General features: G+C 39.7%; 1 long non-coding RNA gene across 4 annotated transcripts in view; it reads right to left on the bottom strand.

The window, feature by feature from the left end:
- LOC110255978 (uncharacterized) overlaps positions 1–25,381 on the bottom strand; it is an 867,249-nt gene that overhangs the window by 326,797 nt on the left and 515,071 nt on the right. For all 4 annotated transcript variants that reach the window (XR_014820806.1, XR_014820805.1, XR_014820808.1 and 1 more), the window contains one exon: positions 14,859–14,913. This is a non-coding gene — a long non-coding RNA (uncharacterized LOC110255978). The remainder of the gene's footprint in view (positions 1–14,858; positions 14,914–25,381) is intronic.

The following is a 25,381-nucleotide window of genomic DNA, read 5'->3' as shown; positions in this document are numbered from 1 at the left end:
AAATGCTCCATGAGAAGAGACAACTTACTGTGTTTTATTAATTAGGATGCTGCTAAACATAATAATAAAACATAGAAATCAAGTTAGAAATACAGTTCAGGAGAAAGGTAAAACATTTGCTATTTCATAAAAGACTGGAAAGAACCTTGACCATCTACAGAGGATGGGTTTTCCTCGGGTCTCAGAAGCAAGACTGTGTCTGTTACTGTGACGACCTTGACATCAGTCTTACCACATCTCATGGCCATTTCCACTCAACAGCTTCAAATTTTTAAAAATTATGTAAAACAGATATTCTACTGGCCAGCTCTGGGCACTCCCATTCTTGAAAGCTACCCTCAGAAAATAAACCGTAATGAAAGGGAATTAAACATGGTAAGAAAGGAAAAAGTGGTAAAGAAAAGACAATATTGAATGTCATGGGCTGTCCTGAAATGCAAGAAGCCTTATTTTCTGATGCCCACGTTTGACAATACTTGACTTAAATGGTAAAGAAATAAATGGTGAACTGTCTAAAATGCTTAGCTACAGAAGTTGCTAAATAATCAGTCTTTGAGTAGCTGTCCATAGCTGAATAAAGCTGCCTTAGTGCATGAACCCATTCTTAAGTTTTGCCCAGGTTCATGGCTACGTGTTATTTCCCTCAGCTACCCTTCCCGAGTCTTGCTCACCATGCTGTTTGGAAGTCTCTAAAGGAAGGGTGGAGTGAGTCCCATGACTCCTGCTCTCTTGCCATTTTTAGCTGCCTGCAACCTTTCCTGGCTGCCACAATTTATAGACTTGGGCTCAGTGGCCTTGCCAAATAACAAGCGTCTGGCTCATGAGCCCTGAAGTGGACTCCTATTAAATGGAAACGTGTCCACCCCACCATCTGAAAGCAGAGAAGGGGCTTGAAATGTCAATGTGTGAAAAGTCAAGGTTAATGGAGTGCAAGATTTTTACAAGAGAACCACCACCCTGTGATGACTAATTAAACTGAGTGAGGTCCAGATGGCAAGCATCTTTAAAGATGCCAATTATAGATTCACATGTTTTTGCGTGACACTGTTTTCCTAGAAAGATTAAGTTGAAACGATGGCTTGGTTTGAGTACTAGACACCATTTTACTCCGTCAGAGACCTGGCCTATGCCCGCCCTTGGCTGCATATATTTGTGCAATGGATGTGAACCTCATAATATACCCTGGGCAGAGAGCAAATTCACCAAGCAAATTCAAATATGTGTGGCCAACCCGGAAAAAGAGAGTGGATCTCTGGTAAGGAATCAAATTTCCCACATCTGTATTGCCACACTCGGGCACAGTAACCATAGGCTTGGCATCCAACAATTTACAGACACTTATCGGATGTGTACTGAATCCCCAAACGTCCCATCACCAGAACGACCTTCTAAGGGAAGAGTCCTAAACTGGTTCAAGGACACAAAAGATAATTAGGAAAAGAAAGTCCTGGAAAGAAGCAGCCAGACTGAACAAGGGTGAAAGATTTAAGCTTCTGAGGCACAGGAACAACTTAGAATGAGGTCAAATTCCTCCACTTTGGAATACAGAGAAGACAAACCCATCTTTTATTTCCTCTTCTTCAGAGGCTTGTATTTATATAGAATTTCTCAGTCTTTGCTTAATATCCCCAGACAGGCTGATTCTACAGATGCTATTAAAGCAGTCGACATCTAAAATATTTTAACAAACTCTGTGTTAAACTAAATTAAGGTTTCTTTACTCTGACATTTCTCAGTTTCTTTATTGCACTATGGTGCACCATGGATTTCTGGAAAAGGATAAGATAGAATACACTTACTCTACTCCAAACACACATGTATATGCATCAGGGCTTTCAGAATCTACTTTCTTAGATTTTTTTTAATTTTGTAAATGTGCATTGAGCATGGTACTAAATAAGATTTAAAGGGAGGAAAAATGAGAAAATCTGACATTTGGGAGCATTAATCTGGCAAGGGAATTAGGATATCATGAAACAAAGTGCTCGAGTAAGGAAATCAGTTCAAAGTTCATTTTGTTTCTCACCATAGTCCTTACACAAGATTAAAAGGGAGACAGGGATGCAGGAGTCATTCAAGAGCAAACTTCCAAACTTAGTGGGTCTGTGGAACTTCGTATATACTGGGAGCAAGAAAGAGGTCCAAGATAATTCAGAGGTTTCAAGACTGGAGAAAAAAATTCATCAATAACATTGGGGTGACAGTACTGGAAAGAAATTCAATTTTGTACTTGTGGAATTTATAGGAATGGGAATCTTTTGGAGTTGTGTTCATAAAATGGAGAGTGACCCTAACAAAAATAATGCATAATTCTCAGAGGCAAGGTGCATTTAAAAAGGCAGCAATTTAAGGCTTTTGATGTCATGATAGACTTAAAGAGAAAATACTATATGATAAGAAAGCAGGTAACAAAAATGACAGCTGCACAAATCTTGAAGGGATTATGGGAAAAATATCTTAATAGGTATTGTGCCACCTAAAATGAATCAGATACAGAGGCTGAGGGGTGTGTGTGTGTGTGTGTGTGTGCGCGCATGTGTGTGTGCACGCGTATGTGAATAATTGCTGAAGACCAAAAGGAAATTTGGAAATGAGCTGATTTTCATGGACATGAATGGTAACAGGTTTGGTTAATTTTAATGAGCACTTACTAAATCCAAGAACTATTTTACATGGATAAAACTAATTCATCATCAATGAATCTTAGAATGGATAAGCAATGAGGTCCTACTGAACAGCTCAGGGAACTATATCCACTCTCTTAGGATAGAACACGATGGAAGAAAGTAAGAGAAAATGAATGTCTATACTTACATATGACTGAGTCACCATACCTACAGCAGAAATTGACACAAGACTGTAAATAAACCACACTTTAATAAAAAAAAAAAGAGTAAAAAAAAGGATCTTATTATGCAGACACCACCCTTCCTTTCACTAAACAATCTCATTGATAGCGTACATACCTTAACATTTACCCATTTTAAGAGTACATTTCAATGATGTTTTAGCAAATTTATTGCGCTGAGCAACCATCACCATGACCTATTCTGGAACATGTCCCCACCCAGTAAAAACCCTCATGTTCATTTATGGGTAATGACTGTACCCAGCTTCAGCTCAAAGAACCCAGAAATCTACTTTCATTCTCCATATGTTTTCCGCAGGTCCCATTTTATCCTCAGTTTACATCTGAGAACAATTTTACTTTATCTCTTTTCTAGTTCCACAAAGAACTGTCCCATTTAATAAGCAATTGCAGAAACAGGATGCCCTTGAAAACCATTTGGTGACAACACCACAAAAGAAAGAGCTGATGCCAGAGGCATGATTTCTATAGCATATGAGATGGGAGAACTTTCTTATAATAACTTAGAATTTTCCATATTCAAAAAAAGCAAGCAAAGAACTAAAGCCATGTTTCAGCATAAGAAGCAAGGTCTTACAAGAAACCTGGTAACGGGAAGAAAATAAATGATGTTTCACCCTGAGCCGAGTTTCAAACACCACCAGCCTGGCTAGGTGAGTTTGCGGAAAACGGGATTTGGCCTTCTCCAGGAGAAACCCTAATGGGTGATTGCACTGCAAAGACAGCCAGTGTGGTCGGCCAGATATTTGAATTTGGCCTACAGTTCGAGAAGGGGGCAGAAATGGACCACATGGAAATTGGCACTCAGAGAAATTACATCTGGAAGGCAAACTTTCCAGGCTGCTGACGGCTCAAAATGTCAAATTGTTTGAAAAAACAAACACTGTGACATAACAGATACCTGCAATGAAGTTTTCAAGATGTTCCCAACAGAACAGCATGCAGTAGCTGGTACGATCAACCTACTCCCCAAACCCCCCAATACTGTCCCAATCACCAAAGGAAGAAGAAAAAGAAAAGGAAAACTTTGGGACTTCAGCAAAGTTGTTAAAAACCAACTCCACCGGCTGGATTTGTTCCCTGCCCTTCCATTCACACAGTCATAACTGAATTTCTCTGTTAAACTCAACCTTTTTACAAATGTCCCAGTCTCTTGTATCTGGTAAGTGTGCATTCCTAAATGCCAAAAAAAAAAAGTCTAAATATTTTACATGTATTGAAAGATTAAACCTTATGACAAAGATAGGGCTCAGGCAAAAGCAAAGAAATCTGTTCAAAATTACCTTGGGAATGGGACAGTCCTTCCATGAGCTGGTAAGCATTGATAACTGAGCCCATCAAGTAGCAAATGGACATTTGAGATATAAAAAGAAAGCTGGTAAGAAGAATGAGATTGTAAAGCCTCCGGGAGTTTTTAAAATACAGTCTGATTTTACAAAGTATAAAAGTGAACTCTTATTCTCTCCAAAGATATTTGTGGTTGACTGGACGGCTGCTTGAAGTTTCAGTTGTGGTTTCTTTATTCTCACTCATCCTTTAAAAATGTGATGAGTGTAATAAGCCTTACATCCATTTTCAAGGCCCCAGTGTATATGAAGTCTACCAGCTCCTCTCCGGCAAGTGTCCTTCCTGCTTCTGAAAACTTCCTTCAGCACTCAGCTCAATGCCTGGTGTTCCATGATCTCTCCCAATTACCTGGCTTATCATTCTGATTATCAAGTCTATCGAGCTTCAAGGTGTTTTTCCTTTTCACACCTTCTCGCTTCTCTTCTGTGTTTACATAAGTGATTGATAGACCTAAAGCATGAGAAATAGGAGCTTGGATACGTATAGGTTATTTGTGTTAGGCATTTTAACTTTCCTAATTTCTCATGGATGTAAGGAAGGCTGAGATGCAGACATAGCGAGAAACTTAAATGGCATCTCTATCTTCTGCATCTACCTTTCCCATGCTTTTATTTTTGGCATTTTAAAAATTATTAACGCTATTTTTAAATATGTTTAAGGTTTAATGCAAAACTGAAGGGAAGACACAGAAATTTCCAAAGGCTTCCTACCCCCTCATATACACAGCCTCCTCTGTTACCAACATCTCCCCCCAGAGTGGTACATACGTTACAACTGATGAACCCACACTGACACATCACGATCATCCAAAGTCCACAGGACACCTCGTGGTTCACTCAGTCTTGTACATTCTATGGTTCTGGACACAAGGTTAATGATTGGTACCTACCATTACGATATCATGCAGAGTATTGTCACTGCCCTAAAAATCCTCTTTGTTCTGCCCGTTTACCACTACCCCCCACCCCGAGCCTTAAGAACCATTGATCTTCTCACTCTCTCCATAGTTTTGCTATTTCCATAATGCCATTTAATTGGAATCGTAAGGTCGACAGCCTCTTTGTATTGGCTTCTTTCAGGTAGTAACATGTATTTATGTTTCCTCCATGTTTGTGCCTGGCTTGATAGCTTTTTATTATTATTATTATTATTAATTTTTTATTTTTATAGCAGTGAACAATATTCCATTGTCTGGATAGGCCACAGTGTATTTATTGATTTACCTAATGAAGGGCATCTTAGTTGCTGCCAAATTTGGGCAGTTATGAATAAAGCTGCTAGTTGCATTCCTGTGTGGGTTTTATATAAGGCATACGTTTCCAACTCTTTTTAGGTAACTACCAAGGGTTGCAATGGCTGGGTCATATGGTAAGAATCTGCCAAACTGTCTTCCAACGCAGCTGTAACTGTTCTGCATTCCCACCAATAATGAATGAGCGTTCCTGTTGCTCCATGCCCTCGCCAGCCTCAGGTGCTGTCACTGTTCCTTATGCTTTTGACAGCATCTGATGGCAGGTACATCTGCTTGGCTAACAGAACTATCAGGAAAAATCAACTTGTGAAAATAAAATAACCATATCTAGCACTTAGCACCTCCTTTTCATAAAGGGATCGTTTTATTTCAGTTTTAGGCTTTTCCTTTTTTTTCTTCGCTTGTTTGTGTTGAGTCACATGAATAATCGTGATTATTTTAGAAAAATAAAAGGAAATGCAGATAAACAAGAGTAAAATTCACCCATAATCCACGTCCCAAGACAAAACAAAAATACTAATAACATTTTGGTCTGTGTGGCTTCAGAAACATAAGCTTGCACCACACCCAGAAACAAAAGGTATCCATTAGCTCTTGCTGCATAACAAACTATCCCAAAACTTTATGGCTTAAAATAATAGTCATCTAGTTAGCTTTTATTTTCCTGAGTCCTCAGTTTGGGTAGGACTCATATGGAAGGTTCTTCTGCTTCTAGTAGGTTAGGTGGCTCTATTTCTGGGGATTGTCTAGAGGTGACCAGGCCATAAGCGTCATGTCACGCGACTTGTGCTAATTGGCAGTAGCAGGGTTCCTAGGAGAAGCAAGAAGCCGGGTCCCTAGGCACAAGCTCTTTCCGAGCCTCTAATTATATCCTATATGCCACTGTTATATAGGCAAAGCAATTCACAGGGCCAATCCAGAGTCCAGGGTGGAGAAACAGCCTCCACTATCTGATAGGAGACTCTGCATTGGGAGATCTTGTGGCCACTCTTGCAGTCATTCATAATCCTGCCACCCAAGGGATGGGGTACTAGTAACTTTTTGGTTTGTATTTTTTTAAAACCACACCAACCCACACTAAATTAAAATACTATCAATAGAGCCCTGTATCAATACGTATTGTTCTACCTCATTGTTTTAAAAAGCAGCATCGGCCAGTTTAGCTGAACCGCAATTCATCTGACTTATCTCCAGCAATCCGTCTTGAGACTCTCTCCAGTTTTTCACTCTCCAGCTGTCATAGACATCTTTGTACACTCATCTTCCCACCTAGCTATGATATTTTCTTTACTGCCCTTTGGCCAACTTTATTGTATACACCTTTGCAAGGCTTTCAAAAACGCAGCCTTTGTTCACTGGAAGAAGTGGAGAGAAGAGAGCACAAAGGATAAAAATAAAGGCGAGGCTAACACTTTACCACAACTTGTCACCAGTATGAAAAAAAAACCTAAATAAAAAAGAAAAAAACCAACTGTAAAGATAATTATAAAATAATCACAGGATCCCACTTGTTTACAAAGAATAATGTGTATGTGTGCTCTCAACGTATTCACTTCCAGGGTGTTTAATAAACTGCTTCAACCACGCCACACAAGACCATGTCTCGCTTCATCGGCCAGAGGGCTTAGCCACTTCCTTTATGTTGGCCTCTTCTTCATACTGTTGGAACAGAGGTGGCGGATGGTCAGTACCACCGGAACCTGCTGCCTCCAACTCACAGGGCTTGCCTACCTTCTCCACCTTTCCGGTTTAGACTCCAGAACACAGAAGAGATCAGTTCACTCCGTTTGGTTTCACTGGCAGTGATAGTCTTGGTGTCATGGCTTAGCTTCCCCACCTGCTTCTGGGCCCCTTCCAATTCTCTACCACTCCCTCATCACTTTCTTCCGTTTCAAGAACAAGGGGGAAATTATAGCACTTGCTGTGCACCTGTTATGTTGCGGGTAATGAACAAGCAAAATGGGAGAAGAAATAAAATAAACACCTTATTATAGTCGAGCTGGACGGGGTCCAAGAAGATGTCTAAAAGCTTTTGTCTGTAGAAAACTGAACTCTGAGGGCTGATAACGGAGACCAGGATGTCAAAGGTATAATAAGAAATAAGGCTCTTTAAAAACAAACTGCAAACACCATAAAATCGTATGGTTTTCAACTTCCCTATTTAGTGGCTTTGTTATGTGGGTACATTACAGCAGACATTCATGCCAACGGAAGACAAGAATCTTCTAAGCTTGTCATGTGTTTATACATAACTTCCGGAATTAAGGTTGCACACATGAATTTTTCATTCACCCGGCATAACAGGGCGGGTAAGTCTGAGAGAATAGAAAAGTGAAGGGCTTGAAAGTATGCTTCACTTGGCAAGGTTTCTTCATTTCATGATATTTGCATTCTCAGAAAGAAAAATCAATTATTTTCATCTGTGTTTTTAACTGTCCATGGCTATTTTCAAGCTCTTAATTCCTCATTGATTGATTGATTGTTATTTTTACTAGAAACACATGGTAAGACAGTGTTGTACTGGAGATTTAAATTTGCTTTCTTTTTAATAAAGAGTTTCTGTATGGAAACATTAAAGCAAGACTAGGAAAGAAGACCCCAAATCTCTTCTTGATCTAGGGTCATACCATTACATAGACCATCTCGGTATATTTTAATCTGAATAGATTATAGGATGGAAGTCATAACATCATTACACGGTTCAGTTATCATTTCTTCATCGAAATGATTCAAAAGCTTAAGAAAAAAGGTACTATTTGAATTTTCACTTTCCCATTACGCAAAATCTTGTTCAGAATAAAATGAAAAGTGAGTCTCTGATCGGGTCCCTATTGATTAGTAGTTAGCATCCAGGGGATCTCATTTTCTGCAAGGAAACAAGAAATGCTTCCATTCACAGAGAAAGACGAGTTTCGTTTTAAGCATGACTACTGATGTCCATGGCAAGTCTGCTGACTGAAAAGAAAGTGTTTATTGATCCAACCTTTCCATAACCCTCTACTAAAGTAAACATGTCTGAGACAACTAAGCAAAACATCAGATTTCACTCAGCTACCATGTGGCCCTCGTTGCTTAAAGAACCTGGCATGGACCACGAGTTCAGCCGAGGTCCCGGCGGCACAAAGGACCTACATTTTGTGCGGTACGTTAATCCTTCCCACCATCCTTTTTCTCACCCATCACCGTGAGCACCCTGTCTGGTGTCCTTCCTCCTGCTCTCCTCTATCTTCAGTTAACTGCTGGTGACTAAAAGTTTAGTATCATCCTCACTATAATAAATACTGCTGCAATAAGGATCATTTTCATCTCATTACAAATTGGTATAAGCAATTTATAGCTTCTCTTAGGAGCTGAGGGAGTACACCTGCACAGTTTTATCACCTTTGGGAAATTTCACCTTGCTGATAATGGGGTAATTGTGTATCGCCCATGACTTCCAGGTCTGATTCAAAGAGGAATTCTATTTTATTTTTTTTGAGCGCCACACCCACAGCATATGGTGGTTCCCAGGCTAGGGGTCCAATTTGGAGCCACAGCTGCCGGCCTACCCCACAGCCACAGCAACGTCAGATCCGAGCCGTGTCTGCAACCTACACCACGGTTCACAGCAATACCGGATCCTCAACCCACTAAGTAAGGCCAGGGATAGAGCCTGCTTCCTCATGGATGCTAGTCAGATTTGTTTCTGCTGAGCCATGACAGGAACTCCCCTAAACCAGAATTTTATATTTTATATTTTCAGTGTTCCAGATTCCCAACTGAACATCAATCTTTACTGAACTTCAGATTTTCACAGCATGGAGAAATTAGTGAAATATCTTCACATTCTGTGATAGAATTTTGATAACATATTCATTAAGGCAGAAATGCTTAAGCATATATACATGTGAGAAACCATATTATTATTACATTGGTATTTGCATTCACACTTCATTTTTTTCAGTCAACAGATAATTACTGGCCATCTACTTTGTGTGAAGCACCCTACCAGCTGCTAAAATCACAAGGATAAAGAAAATATGGCCTCTCAAACTCATGGTGATAATTCCCCAGGAGAGAAATGTAAAGATGGTAACATATGACTACATATGAAAACAGTAATCAGAAAAAAATTTGATAATTATTTGAAGTTGTTAAAGAAATAAAAATTTTTGAGTTTTTCCTTCTAACAGTGATATATATATTTTTTTCTTTAATGGCCGCACCTGCAGCATATGGAAGTTCCTAGGCCAGGGGTGGAATCACAGCAGCAGCTGCTAGCCTACACCCCAGCCACAGCCACAGCAATGTGGGATCTGAACCACATCTGTGACTTACACCAAAGCTCATGGCAATGCCTTATCCTTAACCCTTTGAGTGAGGCCAGACATTGAACCTGCATCCTCATGAATACCAGTAGCATTGGTAGCCTGCTGAGCCACAACGGGAACTCCCTAACAGTCATTTTTTATTTCCACTGCTCGCTAAAAAAATTCTTGGAATACACCTTTAAGTTTATGCCATCCTTATAAAGTATAGATTACTTTTTCTCTTCTATTGCACTAAAACCATTATTCAATTAACTTTAAATTATATAAAATTAAAATCTATACTTTTAAAGAAAATCTTAGGACAAACTCTCTTGTACATCACTTCAGATTATACTCTTTGGGAAGCCAGAGCCTATTTGCCACATTCTATTTCTCTTGATGGTATTATTATAAATACTCTGAACGAGATTTAAGAAACTTGGATCAAAAATAACATCTTCCAGCTTGGCTTATATAGAATATATGGGTATAAAAATATAAGTTGGCAGTAGAATGATGAAATGCACGAACCATTTTAGTTTTGTTCTCATTTTTCACTCATGTGTAAATGAAAGCATTAGTGGGTCAATGGCAGAAGAGCTGACCCCCTAGTTACATGCTTCTTAGGTATAATCTGGTAAAAATGTTCAGATCTGAAGTCATTGGGGGGGAAATATGCTGTGTAACTTGAAGACACTCATCAACTCTCTACTTTAAGGGGAATGCAGATAATGTTCTTTTTGTTTCATTCTAGATGAAATAGATTCCTGTTTGAGTCTGCTCTAAACAAAGTCTGGAGTAGTTAGGGTACGCAAGCAAAATAGGCTACAAATGGCAGGAAGATTTAAATAGTTTCAATATTTTGCAAACATCTCTGAGAACTTTTTAAAGGGATTATAAAGACTATCGTTAACATACTCAAGCTAGAGGGGTATTTACATGTTTGAGTCAATGTTACTGCCCTACCCAGTACCACATTCACAGAGTTTTCTTCCAAAGACCCAACTCACTAGAAAGCAAGTCATGGTATCTTGTCCCTTTACCATCACTCATAGTGAGTGAGTTATCATTGGACATTCAACCTCAAATAGTCCAGACAAACAACCAAACTATCAACAACAGTATTTAAGAATATATATTCTGAAATGTATTTGCCTAGGTTCAAATTCACATCCTATCTGCAGTGAAGAGGCCAAGTTATTCAATTTCCATTTCTCCATTTCCCTAATCAGTAAAATGGCATGATAACAGAACCTATGGATTATTGTTGGGATTAAATGAGAGAATATATTTAGAGTTTAGAAAAGAGAATGAAATATACTACAAGACATAATTACTGCTCTTGGAGATGAGTTCTGCTGGCACATGAACCAAGAAGACACAGAGGGGTTAGGGTGATATTCGCTCATGTGTAAAGGGAGTGAAAAGGAGAGGGACAGAGAGAAGTGACCACAATAGCAGAAAGTAGACACATAAAGAAAGGTGAAGAGATGAAGAGATTGTATCAGTTAAGAAGGAAACAGATATCACACTCAAAATACAGTTAATATGAGAATGGTTTAATTAACAGGACTTGATAACACTCCTAGGCCTACACAGTGGGGAGAGAGAGAGTCATTACTTGAACTGGAAATGAGAGATTTCAGTAACTCCTCACATGGGTCTGCTCATTCCAGGAAGATGTGGCTATGGGTTGAGAGATGTCAACTGAGGTGCACCAACAGAAGGGCATAAAATGTGCCAATCTCACCATCATCCTTTCCAGTCTCCTACCAAAACTCCCCATTGGTTAAATACAACAAGAACACAGAGGGCATTCAAACCATGTGATGACACCCCAGACAAGTCATCCTCCAGAGACCACCTGAGCAGAAAAGAGACATCACCTTTGAGTGAGGTCTCCTCCAGTTCCGACACTTCCTGTCTTTGGATTATATGCCAAACCCTTGCATCTTTCTGTTACTAGCCTGGGTTCCTGGCCTTCCTTAACAGAAATTGGTAAGAGGCCAGGCCAGAAATTCAGGCAAGGTTTTACTGGGACCCTTGCTGCAGTAGGGAGCAGTGAAAACAAACAAGTTCTCTTGCTTGCTCTCTTGCTTGGGGGAGGGGGAATGGGCAGAGAGGGAAGCCGGTTCCTTAGATGGGACAAGGGTAGGGGTGGGTCCAGTGGTCAGGCCAGAAGGATGGCTTAGGTGGTCTGGCAGGGGGCATGCCTTAGTATCCTGCTTTTGCTCTGTCTGGGCTCTTCAAAAGTGGCAGTTGGGTTTTTAGTCTTTTTGTATCTTCCTGCTCCTAATTTGCTCCAATGCACTGGCATATGTAGATATTTTTAGTCCCTTATAGTTTCTTTGTTTTTTTTTTTTTTTTTTTTTTTTTTTTTTTTGGCTAGAGGAGATGTCTGTCTAGGTACAACCACTATAGCCACTGCAGCAAAGGGTCCCAGGTCCCAGACTGTCTCTTTTCAAACACACTTCTTATTTTTTAGCCTAAGATATAATGAGCGATTTTTCTATTATTTGTAACCAAAGCAACTTTGGCTTAAGCATAAAAGTTCTGGTAACAACACGATAGCAGTAGAAAGTTTCTGGGTATAGAAGCAGAGGAGCAGGATCAGCACTGCCTCATTCACCAGTGATTCTTTCTCATGAAGCAATGCCAGGAACACACATGTAGCAACATTTTTGTTTGTCACTGAACACAATAGTTAGGCTTTGGGCTTTGCTGGGATCTATAATACGTTTGGAGAGGAATGCTGAATACGTTTTGGATCACGAATGCTTTCTTTTGGAATAAAAATGGCACCTTGCCATTTGTTCTACCTCAATCCCTGAATCACACCTTTCTAGAGCAGACTGTCTTTGTTTTCATAATCTAGGATTAAAATTGTTAGTGCTGTTAATTTACTTTTGAGCCAGGGAGATTATTTGGACTTCTTAGTCCCAAGCCTTGAGGAGTAGGAGAAATTTTTATCAAGAGGTACATCATGGTAAAAGGTAAACGCTACCATTGTATAAATAAGGTTAAAAGTGATTGGTGTGGTTAATAAGGCTGTGAAAATAAATGGTTAACGTGGCAACATTAGCATCTGTAATTACAGAATAAAGGGAACTGAAGTGAGTCACTCTTAGAAACAATGAAAACATGGATAAGAGAAAGTTCCGATCTACCAATGAAACAGAATTCCCCATAGACATTTAATACGAATGAAGGGAATCAGATGTAGAAAGAAGATGGAGAACAATCTGGTTACGTAGGCTCATGCCCGCCTTGAATGCGATAATACAAGCTACGTTTCTTTGCCAACGTTATGGCCAGTCTGACATAGGTCCATGTGAGGGAAAAATTCACAAGACTCTCCCAGCAGATCTTAGTCCACAGGGCTCTTTGGCTGCCCAGTTCAAGAACATATATGAGAAGGAAATTTAGGTCAGTCTGTTCCGAATTTAGGGACTTCTTCTGAGGTTCTAAATTAGGCTTCGGTTTAATGGAGAATTGTTAGGACTCTCTGCTTGGAAAGATGGAAATCCAACAACTGAATGACTGCACGTCAATGCACTCATACGAGGGTTTAACTCCCTAAGGACAATCCAATTTCCCCCATTTCCACATTCTCTGGGGTTCCTCATGGTCCCTACCAAATACTAATAATAATCCCAATGCTGATGTGAGGGTTTCAAGGCAAAAATGCTGTCAGGACCTTGAGCCCCCAATTTTCCATTTTATCTTAGTCACAGACTCAAGAGAGGGTACGGTCTTCTTAGATCAATTGGTCCCAACTGAGAGCAGTATTGTTTCCACAAGGGACACTTGGCCACGTCCTAAAAAAACTGTAATTGTCACAATTTGGATGCAGGGCTGAGAGGGCAGAGTGGGGAAAGGTCATTGCTCTCAGGTGGTTACAGGCCACGGGTCCTGCTAAACATCACACACTCATCCCCCCTCAACACAGAGGGATCCAGCCCCCAAATTCAGTAATGGTCAGGTGGAGAAACCCTGCCTTAAGATGTTCTCTTAACTTGAAAATTATACTTATGGTGTCCTTGCTCAAATATCTCGATATCAATGGGGACACTGCTGTCTTGAGAACAGTGATAGGCTTTCTTCAACTTTCCATAATTTTCTTAAGCCTTCAGTAACGGCTTTCTTTTTGTTTGTTGAATGTACCTTACCTGGTTTAAAAAGACTTTATATCAGAAATATGCTTTTTTTTTCCCTTCTAAGATGAGGCAGTCAAGTGGTGCTGAAAAACCAAAGTATCCAGATAAATTCGAATGTTTTCAGAAAGAACAAGAAATCTCCCCTGTAACTGAATGGATGCTACTGAAACATGTAGAAGAGTCTTTTATTTCTAAACAACAATATCTTCCAATAAGTTCCCCTTCCTACAGAGATCTGGGTGAAAGCAGGAGTCTTATACTTTGTTTTATGTGGTGCAGAATGGAGAAAGTCATCACTTTTGCCTTTTTTTACAGAATCAAGTAGTCCAGAACTTTCATAGTACAAGGATCACACTAAAAACAGAAGTTCAGGGATACCTGTTACCCCAAACCAACATCCAAGCTCTGAGACCTATGGCTTAAACACTCCATTTTCATTTCATGTCTCAAGAACAACTGGGCATGACCACATTACAGATGTCGAAGCAGTTCCTGTGCTTAAAGATACGGTCACAATATCCAGTTAGCGCGCTTCTCTCCATGTTCGCCACTACCTAAACATCCCTTTTCCACACCTTCCTTTCCAACTTCGAGGTCACTGAGGCTCATCTCTGACCTTTCTCCAGATTTCCACCACCTCTGTTCAGACGGTGAGCCCAGAAAGAACAAAAGCACAACAAACCCAGCCCAGTAAAAGTCTAAAACGAGTACCATTACAGCTGGGTTTACGACTTCTCCCTGTTCTGTTGCCAAGACGCTCTCCTAAGCTTCATAAAGACACACGCAGGGTTGTAGTAACAGTCACAGAACACACGCACGTATCTTGGTTTTTTTTTTTTTTTCATGTTGACGCTTTCTTGGGTGAGAACCATACTTGACAAATTCCACTCTGTGTCCCCCACCCCTGCAACAAAAATGTCCAAAGAAAACAGTTGAACTCTTACCATGGCTGGAGTCTGGATGAAGCTGTCTTGAGAATCATGGAATACGCAGCTCCCTCTGTGGGGGGGAAAGAAAGTGATTATGTCGTATGCAAGGCCTTTAAATTGAGAGAGAATTAACTCAGCTTACAATAAATCACTGTTGACATCCTCACTAAAGACTTCATGCTCTCCCAAGCCAGGGGGAATTTTCAGCTGGCCAAGAAGGAAACTCCACAAATGCCGGCTATTATTTGCATGTGCAACCATCACAGAGGAGAGATCCTGAAGGGTTTTCCCTACACAGTCTGAGCAAACTCCACAGAGAACAGCTACCCTACTAAAACAAACAAAGGCTGATTAATAACTTATCATATTTTACAATTGAGACTTTGGAAAATATGTAACAGCAGGAGGCTCTGTCTTCACCTCGCTTGTTTTTAACTTATATATTGGTTTTTCACAAAAGAGAAAAAAAATCAAAGTAAAAAGACGGAGGAGGGCAACCCTTCCTTCCACGGTTAGAAGACAGATATTTCTTTTCCTTGGTACGTTGCAAGTAAAAATCACTGGTCAACCAACATTAGGAAATTGTATAGATTTTAGAGCATATAATTTGCCATTTTATGTAATCCCTTGTCTGCTCCTTGCAAAGTCCCTGAAGAAATGAAGGCAATTTCTGCGATAATTTTCAGGTAAAGGAACATTTTAGTCTGAGAGATGAAGTGCCTTAAAGGCATCTGGGTAAGAAAAGCTAGAAGGAAAACATTACCTGAACTGCAGCCCAAAGCCTATTCTCTATCACAGAAAACACTTCAAAAAGAAGACGTGTTTCTTAGTCAATAGGATCAAATTTATATGCATGATACTTATTGGAAACATAAAACAGTCTCAAAGTGCTACTCAGTCTCCAGTATAGAGTATTTTTTTTCTCCCCTGTTTGGGATATCGAACTTTGTACTAGCTAAATAAAGTGATTCAGTCAAAACTGGATTCACAAAGATTAATCTCTGTACTCCCAAAAGAGTTTCAGAACATTTTTCTTGGATGAAACTAGCACATTTTAGTGTATTTGGGGGGAGGGTCAATTCAGAATCATGTATAAATTAAATGGATACAAACGAGATTTGTATGATGGTTCCACATGATTAAAATTTACTTCAACTCATGGGTAACTCCAGAGAAGTGCTTGCCCTTCCTGATACAGTCTCCACTTGGGTCCACTCTGCTCAGTGCCCTAAAAGGCTGACCTCTAAGGGTTACAACAAGGATCCCCTTGTCCTTGGACTTCCATTTGGGTTCAACCAGTGGGAGGCCCTGGCAAGAGACTGGAAGGAGCAGAGGCAGTGAGGTTGAACTATTTTCATCCCCCTCACTCCTTCCTCGAGGGCAAGGCTTATCTGTTCACTGCTCTCACCTGAAGCATCATCTCTCCAGACAACTGTCCTCTCTTGGTTCCACGAATGCCTCCTTCCTCTTGCTCTGTCCAACTCAATGCAACTGCACATCCCCTGAGACTTCCCTAAACTCTGCCCTGATATATCAGTGCAATCAGTTTTATGGTAAAACCTTCCTCAGATCACCCAGATTGGATGGGATTCAGACAGGGCTCTGGCAGGAAAGGGCAGTTACATTCAGACTAGGTTTCCATCTTTCTGATGGATCTCAAATCAACGAGTTCAGAACTCTACACATATCTGTTGACTGAATCGGTTTCTTGAGATGGACTAATTCAAGGTAAAATTGTCAGCCTGGAATTACAGTCCAAAAGACAGAGACACAAGCCAGCAGAGTGATCCTGTTCAATAGAGATTTTTTTCAGGGTAGGGGGAGGAGGTGGATTGATTCAAAAGAAAGTAACAAGCAAATGTATATAGACAAGGTTTGAATGATGTTTCAAATTAGTAAAACTTACTTCAGCTAATTGAGTACTCCAGGGAATAATAAGGAAATACCAGAATGATTAGTGGTCACCTGTATTAATTGGGTAAATTTGCCTATTTTCACTTCATGCAATATTAATATGAACTAATTATCATGTCACTAATTAATTTGTATGATCTTATATTGATTTTTATTGAGGTTTCATCTTGGATAAATTAAGTTACATGACCATATATGAATTTACATGTGTATGTGCACACATATATATGACATACATAGAAATTCCACTGTTCACTAACTTAATGGCTTTTTCTGTACAATTTACAAATGCAAATACTATACATCATTCAAATTCTGGTTTTAAGCTCCCAATTAGCAGACCAATAAATTATTAAATAGGTTTTAAATGATACTCTGTTTATATATATATATATATATATACACACACAATGTTTTATATATATATGTTAATATATATTTCCTGTTAAGTGAAAGACTTATGTGGCTCATTGAAGACTAATTATTATTTTCTCTTGCAGCACACTGTGGCATTCTGGTGAACTATTTCGGCATCGGGACATTCCTAAGTGTGGTCAATAGGCTACTATTAATATAGGATGGTATTTTTAACTTAGGCTTTAGCTTTTTAAAACCACACTCCTTAAAGTGTCCCTTTGCAGTAAAAAAAAAAAAATGTTATTGCTATATTGAAGCATAAGCTCATCTGTATATATCTACCCAAGTCCATCAGCCTACGAAATGAGTACTCAACTGATACAGAGATAAATGTATATTTAATTTTGGTAAGATTCCCCATAAGAAATGAATTTTATAAAATGGAAATATTTTAATCTATTAGAATGATCTTCTTCACTCTTCTAGAGGGTCTGAGAAGCACTGGCAACAGCACAGATGTGACATGAGTATTTAAAGAGAAATGAAGTTGCCAAAGATAAAGATGCACCCTGTATGCATCAGGCTCTGAACAGTCACCAATGGAAAATGATGTGGCTATGAAGTCTCAGCAGTGGCTCTCCAATGGGATTTGCTTGGTTGACATTTCTGTGTGTGTGTGTGTTTGTGTATGTTCCTGTGTGTGTTTCTTGTCTCTTTCTCTGCAAAGCATTCTACTCCCCAGAATAACAGGTCAAACAAGTTCTCCCACAAACAAACGCAACACTGTTCATCAATCACTCTTTGCACTTGGAGAATTTACTTCCTCCTGAAAACCAGTTGTGAAATGAACCATTTTTCCTCTTCTTCAGATTTGGGAATTGAACAGGAGGAATCAAGACATTCATGGTTAGAGACTGACATTTTGAGACAAGCGTAATTAAAGGCAGCGATGCTGTTAGGTATTTGATTCTGCCAAGCATAGATAGCATAAGCAATACAAGAGCCATTCATCACCAGCTGCGACTTACCTGGGTTTTACTTTCTAGCTGTCTATGATAAAGTTGACACTTGAATCTCATATATGTCACAAAACCAGAGGCTAGTTCTCTGGCCATTTCAGTGAACCCAAGCAAATCCAAGAAATGGGGAGCCAAAATGATTCTGCACAACAAATTTCATGTACAGCACTCAGAGTAGAGCCACCAAGTCCTTCCTTCAAATGTCACTTATTTTCAGTTACACCAGCTTTTTTCAAGGCTATGTTAGTACATGGTCCTTGACAAGGAATCCTTTTGGGACACACAGGCACACAAAATGAAAAACTAAACACAATTTTTAACAGGCTGCCGAATTTTTCTTCCCGCATTTAATCTGTTGCTCCTCTCCGAATTTTTGAAAGCATAAGTAGATGTTTCAGAATTCATTTGAACCTTCCTTTCAAGTCTGGCTGCTTTAGTAAACGTGGCTTTAGGCAATTATATCAAGTTGATTATGCCATCTCAACAGGTTTGGAAGACAATAAGGTAGGCTGATGGGAAAGATCATTTGAATTAGACATAATTATACCACCAATGCATAACAGCTAATCTCCCAATGATGCTTTAGTGGGAGTACAGTTGACCCCGGAACATCACGAGTCTGAACTGCATGTGTGTGGGGGGAGGTCCATTTATAGGCTGAATTATAAATGCACTGAATTTATCCACTGTTGGTTGAATCTGTGAATGCAGAAATGTAGATACAAACGGAAGGCTGGGTGTAAAGGTACATGCAGGATTTTCAATGGCACCAAGAGTCAGCACCCCAATCCCTGCATTGTTCAAGGGTTAACTATACTGAAATAAATAGAGTTCATTCATCTTAAGCGATGAGGTGGAGCCATACTGGGGGTTAACAAAAAATTCTATGAAGTTCAGTTTCAAAGGATTTGCTCAGTTCACAACAACACAAAAGCATTTCTAAAAGGATGGCCTTTGACCATCCTCAAACATATAAATAGTCAAGTATTTAAAATGGAAACTTGGGTGAGAGCTAGAAAGTTGCTGAATACAGCTTTCTAATTTTTACAGAGAAGGGACCTGAAATTCTGGAAGAGTCCTAAGTTGCTGGCATGAGTCAATTCATTTTGTGTGTTTGTTTAAAAAGAAGGGAACCCAAATCATTCCTTTATCACTTAATGCTAATGTCAAGCCATACGTATAATACATTAAATATTAGCAAGTGATCAGATAAATGGATAAATGAGTTTGGTTACTTTTTATTTTTTAACCTGAGGGAAAGGTTAAAATGAGGAGTCAGGTGTATTCATTATTTACTACTAATCAAAATGTAATTTTGAGTGATATTTTCAAGCATTCAACAATATAGGAAATTGTGGAGAATACATTGAAGGGCTTCCCAGATCTTGCTCCACAAACTGGAAATGCTGCTGGCATATATGCCTTAGATGCCTAGAAGTGCCCTTGGAACCATACTGAAGCCTGAAGCAAAGGAAAAAAAAAAATGTGGGCCACTATAAACACTTATCAAAACCCCACAACTATAAGTAGAACGTCACACTACTCAATACGTTTGCATGCCATTGTCAATTGTCGTACCTGCCCCGTGATGATTTAATGCCTTTGAGAGCCTGAGAACCATCATCTGTTTGGAAAGGACTGTTTCCAACACAGGATCATCAAACTAACAACAGCTTGAAGTTATTTAAATATTGATATTCTGTTCGCTGAGTATTACTGTATGAATTTTGACTTTGCCTTCTTAGCGATGCACCCACGGCATAGGGAGGTTCCCAGGCTAGGGGTCCAATTGGAGCTGCAATGCCGGCCTACGCCACAGCCACAGCAACACCAGATCCGAGCCTCGTCTGAGGCCTACACCACAGCTCACGGCAATGCTGGATCCTTAACCTACTGAGCGAGGCCAGGGGTTGAACCCGCATCCTCAAGGATACTAGTTGGGTTTGTTACTGCTGAGCCATGATGAGAACTCACGAATTTTGATTTTTTAAATTGCATTCAAATATTAGTTATAGGGAACAGACTTATGGTTTCCAAGGGGGAGGGGGTGGGAGAGGAAAAGATTAAGACTTTGGGATTAGCAGAGCCAAACTATTATATAGGATGGATAAATAACAAGGTCCTACTGTATAGAAAAGGGAACTAAACGCAATATGAAAAAGAATATACATATGCATAACTGAATCACTTTGCTGTAGAGCAGAGATCAATACAACCCTGTACATCAACTATATACTTCAATAAAATTAAAAAATTAAAAAAATGAGGAGTTCCTATCATGGCTCAGTGGTTAACGAATCCAAGTAGGAACCATGAGGTTGCGGGTTCGATTCCTGGCCTTGCTCAGTGGGTTAGGGATCCAGCGTTGCCATGAGCTGTGGTGTAGGTTGCAGACGTGGCTCGGACCCCGCATTGCTGTGGCTCTGGCATAGGCTGGCGGCTATAGCTCTGATTAGACCCCTAGCCTGGGAACCTCCATATGCTGCGGGAGCGGCCCTAGAAATGGCAAAAAGACAAAAATAAATAAATAAATAAATAAATAAAATAATAATAAAATAAAAATATTAGTTATCTTGATCACTGAGTTTTTGGAGCTGCTTTAATTTTTGCACCGTGATTCCTTATGCTTCATCATAGTCCTGGTTCTAACACTCTGACCCTTTAGAGGTTGCCTCAGCTGTAAAGGGCTGCCCCACTAAGGGTCACTTCCAGTAACTGAGCCAGATGGAAAGAGCCTGGCCATCCAGGCCCACCTGGGCCAACTCTGAGGGGTCATTTGAGCCCCAGAGCTTCTTCGGGTTACCCAGAGCTGATCTGGGAACTGAGTTATAAGTGGAATCCTTCCTCTGCCCACCCCTTCCTCCCACAGGGGTACGTTGTAAAATGCGGCACACGGAGCCCATTTCTGAGGATGCTTCTCAGAGGACACGATCTCCAGCAAATGTCAAGTCACATGAGCTCATCTTTATCCAGCGTATTTCAGGTTCACTGCATGTTTATGTGTAGTTTTACATTATCTTCTGAATAAACCAGTAAGGCAGGCACGCTAAGCAATGCCAATTTTTTTTTTGATGGTACTAAAATCAATTGCACACAATGTAATATCTTTGCAATTGGATAAAGGGACGAGAAGAAGCCCTCATGAAACCAACATGCTGTGTCTTAACACAGCACAACACAGGTCAATGGTTTTCCCTTCTTCGCTGCCCGGCGTGTCACAAACATTCAGCCTCAGGATGAGGACTCACATATATGGTCCAGGACACACGCCTTAAAAAAGTCAGAGGAGCATTTAATACAGGTTAGGGTTTCAATTCCAGTATTTCAAACTCAAAATTAAATCCACCCAAAGAGACACACATCAGCTATTTAGACAGTTCACTATTTTCGTTTCCTTCCGTTCTGATACATTGGCTATATGAGGGGTTTGATTTCATTTAGCAAATGTTAGTGCTAGTGGTTGAAAAATTTAAATGTTTTGTAATCTCAACATTTCTACTTATTCTGAAACAGAATACCTCTAAAGACAACATGGTATATATATAAGCACAAATTATTACCTCTGTGTATTAAAATGATAATACATTTGCCTGTAAAATATAATAAAAAATATTCTCACTTGAATGAGATTTATTTTGTGTGGTCCAGTGTGGGGCCCCACAGAGTCAAATGAGCTCTTTAGAAATGCAAATCACCTATCAGACATGGCTTCATTCAGCAGCATTCTGTTTTTAAGGTCCTTTTTGATCTGGGTCATTTGCTAAATCCTATTTCTGAATTCACCGTGGCACATCTTTTCTTTCCGCAGTTATGATCCCCATATTTTTGAGCATATTGTACTTTATATTCAGGGCTCTTCATGTTCTGGTTCATATGAAACGGTGCTATTTATTTATTACAAGATCTCACATTTGTTTTATCCATCACAAGCTAATGTTTGCATGAATTAGGCCCTAGAGAGGTAATATCATCTTTAAAAAGCTGCCCCAAAGACAGAAAGCTGAGAATCAAAAGCAGAATTAAGAACCAACGTGCATAGCCTGAGTTTCCAAGTTCATATTTCTTGGAAGTAACTATGTGAAAAGCTTAGATCCATAATCTGCTTTTTTTTTCCCTCTTTTTGGGCAAAAATAGCTATTAGAGTGCTGTAGTGATGACTGGATAGAGATGTCTGCCCGGTGACCCTGGGCCAGAGTCAAGAGAAAATGATAAATGACTCCATGAAGCTACTACTCTGTCTTTACCTGCTCTTAATTGCACATCTCTCAGCCTTTTTCAAAACAATATTTTAAAATGGTGTCATTTTACTGGCTGATTTTTGAACTGTAAATGTGCCCCAAAATTGACTATTCTTAATAAAATAATCTGAGATTGCGAAATTGCTAGAGCTTGATAGCGATTAAATCTGATCTACTCACACTCAATTTGTAAACTAAAACCGTTAGCAACTTGCAACCATCTGGTTTTCTTGGGAGCCCAGCGTCGTGTCAAAACAAATCTATTTAAAGAAGTATTTATTGAGATTATTTTATGTGCCTGGCTCAGTACTAAGCATGAAGTATTCAAAGGTCATTCATTGTACCTCTTCTTGAAGCACTTGATATAACTGAAAGGCTTTCTATGTAGGCACTGAATTATTACTATGGCAAACAATTTCAAAAGATGGCAGCCTAAATGCTCGTTTCATTGAAGAGTATGGGCTATGTCCATGAACCACATTTCAGGATATGTCTGTTTAGCTTATTATTGGAAGCACACTGGAGTGTGTTCAAGAGAAATAAATTTTGAGGATGTTCAAAGGAAGAAATTCAACTTTAACTCTCAAACGTCCAAGATACTTCAGCTGAGACCTTACAGCAAAATCTTAGCGTCAACTGGTATCAATGGGCACAAAACAATATTCAGTGGCACAGTATTAATCAAGATTCTAAAAATGCAAATAACCATCCAGTCTTACAGGAGTTTACCATCATAACTGGAAGACAATTCTGGATATTCTAGACAGTTTGGCAACCTTATGGAAGTGGATAGGATTGTAGAAGACTCACTATCATTGCTACCATAACAATATCATTTAAAAGAATGCTTTACTTAATGCTTTTGTCCAACAACTTGCATCTGCTTTGTTTCCAGACTATTTGACCATTGTTCACGTTCCACAGGGATTCATTTCCGTGACTTTTCATGAATTTTAACAAGCAGTTGCCTTAAATTAACACCAGAGTCCATCTCTATGAAGCTGATGGGTCTATGACATAGTCGTCATGGACTGTCCATACCAACACCAGCTTATGATGTGTGGGCCCCTGCCCAAACATGTGTCTTTGCCAGAGGATGCAGAAATGACATCCCACTGGCACAGGTTCTGGTTACCACATTGCCTTGACTTCATGAGTGGGGGCACATTCTATTTGGGTTTTGTAAACCAAGGTCACGATTGCATAAAGTGGCGGCCCACAGATGGCTGTTTCTTGGGTGACCTGATAGTCTCTGTTCACAGCAAAGACTGAGTGAGAGTCACCCTGGGTTTCTTTGGGACGTGGCAAAGCAAACTTACTCAGAGTTCCTTGGTTGAATCCAGGAAAAAAAAGTCAAGTACTAAGATGAGTCACTATTGAGCAAAAACTTTGTCTGCAACTCTCTTCAGAGGCTATGTGCTCTTCTAAAATTACATATGTGGATTGATATATTAATGTGGCTGCACTGCGGTTGCCCGGAGACAATTTGGAAGCCACTGGGCTGCATGATGATGTTCTTTGTCATTGATTACATCATCTTAGGCATCGAGCTTAACTTACATCTTTCACAAACAGAAACACAGTTGCACTTTCTCACCCATTAAAAAAAAAGAGGTTTTTTTTGTTTTGTTTTGTTTTGTTTTGTCTTTTTAGGGCTGCACCCATGGCATATGGAGGGTTCCAGGCCAGGGGTCGAATCAGAGCTGCTGGCCTGCACCATAGCCACAGCAACACCAGATCTGAGCTGTGTCTGCGACCTATACCACAGCTCATGGCAACGCCAGATCCTTAACCCACTGAGCGAGGCCAAGGATCTAAACCATGTCCTCATGGATACGAGCTGGGTTCGTTACCAATGAACCATGATGGGAACTCCAAGATTTTTTTTTATGTATATTGTCTGCTCATCTCTATTAGGGGACATTTAAACTCAAGGGCACGTCATTCATTTGATGATATCCTAAAGGTTACTATATTCATAAATCATTGGGACTGAACATTATGACACTGAAGAGACTAAAGAGAAAATGAAGAAAATGAAGAAACAAAGACAATCTCAAGACAAGCTTTGCTTCAAATTATTTTTGTTTCTCTTTCAATCTTATTTATCTCCATTTGCAGAAAGAAAATGGAGATAAATAAGATTCTTGTTCTCAAGAAGATGCTATAGGAGAAATACCATATAAAAAATAAAAATGATAGGAAATTACTGACACAGTGCATGTGGTCAAAGACAGAGTGTCTGCCTACGGAGGATGGAACCAGGGAGGACTTTTCAGAAGAGTTTTTATGGTCTCTTCCTCAAAGGAGCATAACTACTCAATATTCACAGATAAGAAGGATGGGCTTTTTCTGTGACATAAACCATGGAACAAAGGGGAGTATTTGATAAGCTGGGAAATAAATGATTGTCTCCAGGAAGGCTGATACGTTACAAAATGGATCTGAGCTGTTATCTGAGGGTGAGAGAACACGAAGAGAAATATTTCCACAATTAAATGAAGGCTCTAGGCCGAAGAGATGGCCTTAGAAATTAAAAGCAACACATAACTGGGAAGAAGAATGCAAGGTGAGGTACAATAGAAAATTTGGTGAGAGCGGATTGGAGCAATGAGGGTGAGGCGTTACCAAGAGTAATTCTGAGATTCTGAACCTGGGTATGAGCAGAAAATGAAGTGTCAGAAAAGGAAACTGATGTGGACTGAAGAGAGAAGGGCAATGAGCTCACTTTTGTATTTTTGTTATTACATTTAAATGGGATGACTTTTAGGTGCCAGGGGAGCATTCGCGTAAAGACGTCCATCAGATACGTGCATTTGTGGGACATGAATTCAGGATACACGTCAGAGCCTAAGTGTTTTACAAAGTACAATCTGAAACAGTGGAGCTAGAAAACATGGCTCTGGTCTCGAATTAGCTGTATCTGTGTAGTACCACCATTCAATAGTTTTGTCCTTTGATCTTCAAATCATACATCCCAGGCTTAGAGCCGAAGAAGCCACCAACCTAG

Source organism: Sus scrofa, chromosome 12, assembly GCF_054392235.1.
Source record: "Sus scrofa isolate SSC_HxYL_T2T_F1_AM1 chromosome 12, Sscrofa_HxYL_maternal_Yorkshire_Landrace_v2.0, whole genome shotgun sequence".
NCBI lineage: Eukaryota > Metazoa > Chordata > Mammalia > Artiodactyla > Suidae > Sus > Sus scrofa.
Note: the sequence above shows the minus strand (reverse complement) of the source record. Positions and strands in the feature narration are given on the sequence as shown.